General features: G+C 35.5%; 1 long non-coding RNA gene across 1 annotated transcript; it reads left to right on the top strand.

The window, feature by feature from the left end:
• The first annotated feature begins 665 nt into the window (after positions 1-665).
• LOC150032408 (uncharacterized) lies at positions 666-3,637 on the top strand. The gene is made up of 2 exons (XR_016524417.1): positions 666-3,287; positions 3,379-3,637. It is a non-coding gene; the product is annotated as an uncharacterized LOC150032408 (long non-coding RNA).
• Positions 3,638-3,839: the final 202 nt, after the last annotated feature.

Here is a 3,839-nt window from a genome sequence, read left to right as displayed (position 1 = left end):
TAAGGTCCCAGTTAGCAATATGTCATCCATATAAAGGAAAAGATACACTTTATTCTTATAAGAGGTAGAGTTAATATAGGTGCAGATGTCATAAGAGCTTTTCTAAAAACCAATACTTCCAATGTAGTCATTGAACCTCCTATACCAACATCGAGGAGACTGCTTAAGACCGTAAATGGACTTATTTAGGAGACAATATAGATCCTCTTTACCCCTTTCAACAAAAATTTTAGGCTGAACCATGTAGATGACTTCATCTAAATAACCATGTAAGAAGGTTGTTTTAACATCTAGTTGATCTAGTTCAAGATTATATTGAGCAATCAGTGATAGAAGTAGCCTAATAAATGTTTTCTTGACCACTGGTGAGAAAATTTTAGAGTAGTCAATGCCTTCCCTAAGAGTGAAGCCTTTGGCCACTAACCTAGCTTTGTACCTTGGCTTTTCATCCTTGGAGGATTCTTCCTTTAGTTTGTAGATCCACTTAGAAGCTATTGCTTTACACACTTTAGGAAGGGGTGCTAGAGTCCAAGTGTCATTTACACTTAGTGATTGCGTTTCTTCACACATAGCTTCAATCTAATTCCTAGCCTCATGGCAGCTCACAGCCTCCTCAAATTGGCTGCTTCCTGGTCATTAGGATGCTATGATTGCATTTAAAACTAGGTTCATGTAGCTTGTTTATGTATACCTAGCTGGTGGAACAATCACTCTTCTCTACCTATCCCTAGCTAGAGAGTACTGACTCAAATCAGGTTTTATTTCAATAGTTTCTTCTTGTTAATCTTCAATAACACCTTCTTCTTCTGATTCATTAGGGGAATTATGGTTTACTGACTTGTCCTTTTGGGCCTCCACCTCAATCTTAGGTGAAGGGCTTTTAGGAACCTCTATTGTAGTCTTATTCTTTTGTATGAACATTTCCCTTTCTCTAAAGGTAACATCCCGACTGACTATAAAACTTTTCTCAACTGGATTCCACATCTTAACCTCTTTACACCTTCAGTAAACCCAACAAACATGCATTTCAATGCCCTAGACTTTAGCTTCCCCTGATTTTGATGTATATAACTAACACATCCAAAAACTCTTAGGTTATTTAAGTTAGGAGGATGTTTTGACCATTTTTCTTCAGGGGTCAAAAAGTTTAGGGATGTATGAGGGCACCTATTTAAGGTGTAAACAGTATTGTTAGTAGCTTTAGCCGAATACTTCTCACTAAGTATAGCATCTGAGAGTAAGCACCTAATCCTTTCCATAATAGTTCTATTAAGTCTCTCAGCTACCCATTCTGTTGAGAAGTATGTCTGACTGTCATGTCCCTAGTTATGCCGGATTCCTTACAGAACTTATTAAATTCTTCATTACAAAATTCTAACCTGTTGTCTGTTCTTAGATATTTAATTTCCTTAGAGATTTTCTTCTCAATCATGAGTTTCCATTCTTTAAATTTGTTAAACACTTGGTCTTTAGATTTAAGAAAGAAAACCTAGCTTTTCTTGAGAAGTCATCAATAAAGGAAAGTAGATATCTTGAACCACTTAAGCTGGGAGTTTGAGCTGGACCCCAAAGATTTGAGTGAATATAGTCTAAGATTGACTTACTTGAATGGTATGCTTTGGTGAAGTTGTGTCTAGTTGCTTTTCCCAAAACATAATGTTCACAGAAAGTTAGCTTGTCTAAGATTCCTTTTGGTTGAATTCCCTGTTTAGACAAAGCTTTCTGCCCCTTGGCACTTATGTGAGACAATCTTTTATGCCATACATCAGCTTCTGCTAGATCATTAGGTGTGGCAACATATGCCCCTTTTATCATTTCTACACCTCTAACTACAAATAAGTCATTTACCTTTTCCTCAACAAGGATTACCTTAGATTTAAGAACCTCTAGAGTTTCACCTTTGCCCCTTTATTCACAACCCACTACATCTAGCATACCAAGGTAGATAAAGTTTCTTTTCAGAAGTGGAACATGTCTCACATTCCTTAGAAGTTTGATAGTTCCATCTTTTAGTTTCATGGAGACTGACCCAAAACCTTCAATTTTACAACCTTAGTTGTTCCCCATGTAAACCATCTCTCAATCTATTTCTTTATATGAATTAAACCAAGGTCTCATAGATGTCATGTGGTAAGTACATCCGGAGTCCAAAACCCAATCATGTTTTCTAAGGGGGTTGACATGAGTAATTTTATCAAGGGTTGAGGCTAAGACATCTGAGTAGATATAGAAGCTTTCAACTACTGAAGCTTCAGTTTTCTTACCTTTTAATTCCTTTTCTTTCTCTTGATTTTTCTTTTTAAGTATGAAACAATCTTTGATTAAATGCCCTCTCTTTTTGCAATACTTACCGTTGACTTTATGGTTAGGTTTGTTTTCATCTGTTTGAGATTGCTTTTTGTCCTTGGTTTGATTTTGCTTAAAATTTCCTTTTACAAACAATCCTTCTCCATTAGATTGTTCATTCTTGACTACTTGTAACTCTAGTTCCCTAGTTCTTAAGGCAGAAACTATTACATCAGTAGTTATGCTATCCCTATCATACTTTAAGGCATTTTTAATTTCCCTATAGGATTCGGGTAGGGAATTAAAAAGAACATATGTTTCGTTCTCATCTCCTATTTTCTCCCCTAGGTTATTAAATTCAACAACAATCTTTTTAAACTCATCTAGGTTATCAGAAAGAGTTTTTGAAGAATCCGTTTTAAAAGTAAAAAACTTCTCCCTAAAATACATTTTATTAGGAAGATCCTTAGTGGCATATAGGTCTTCCAGCTTTGTCCAAATCCTATAGGCAGTCTCTTGATCAATAACTTGCCTTTAAACATTATCACTAAGGTTTAGAACTAACGTACTATAGTCTGCCAGCTCTCCCAATCCTCTTTTTCTTGAGCTGTCATGATATTTGGGAGAGTAGATGGATCCACTAGGGCCTTGTGAACCTTTTGCCTATCGAGAATTGCTTTTATTTTTGTCTTTCAGAGGCCGAAGTCCCCTTTACCATCGAATTTCTCTACTTCGTACCATGCTACTGCCATCTTGAATGAATCTTGTAATCTTGATGCTACAAGAATTGAAGTCTTTAATATCTTTTGCTCTGATATCAGATTGTTGGGTTAATTTTGACTTCAGGCCCACGAGGAGGAGAAAGACCAGCACAATTCGACTTGGTAGATGAAATGAAAGGCACACAATGTGCCACACCTCTTAGCTGGCTGTGCAACATGTGGGAAATTCCATTAACTCAATTCAATGGGAGAGTTGAAGCCGACCCAATCTTTTCGATGGTAATTATTCATACTTTATTTTCTTTACTGATCAAAAGAAATTTATCTCTCGAAACCCTTGCCTTCACTATTTTGATTTTGTGATTTGTAGAGATCAAAGAAGAAAATCAAGCATGCAATTTGATGAGCAAAAAGAAGAAGAGAAGAGGAACACAAGCATGTATGTGATTCAGCCTAACACAGGGCCTACGTCCATGGGAAAGGATGATATTTATTTCTTGAAGATTATCCAGAGATAAGTTTCTTTACAAGCTTTTGTTTGAGAAAATGTAAAAGTACAACATAGTATGTAAATGTAACTACTATTTATATTTGTATACATTTATGTTTTAAAACTGTTAAAGAAACAAGTCGTTGGCTTCACTTGAGATTAATTTCCTTCAGAAATTTATATGAGATATAAATAAATACGAAATAAACTAAATTATATCTCAAACTCTAGCTTCACATGTTAGAGCCAAACAAGTTATGAATCATAAAATTACAAATAATAATGAAAATGAAAAAAGAGCTCGACACTGAAAAATATACTGGTTCTCCCTAAATTTGAGA

The sequence above is a fragment of the Benincasa hispida genome, chromosome 11 (assembly GCF_027475165.1).
Source record: "Benincasa hispida cultivar pf3 chromosome 11, pf3_genome.v1.1, whole genome shotgun sequence".
Classification (NCBI taxonomy): domain Eukaryota; kingdom Viridiplantae; phylum Streptophyta; class Magnoliopsida; order Cucurbitales; family Cucurbitaceae; genus Benincasa; species Benincasa hispida.
Note: the sequence above shows the minus strand (reverse complement) of the source record. Positions and strands in the feature narration are given on the sequence as shown.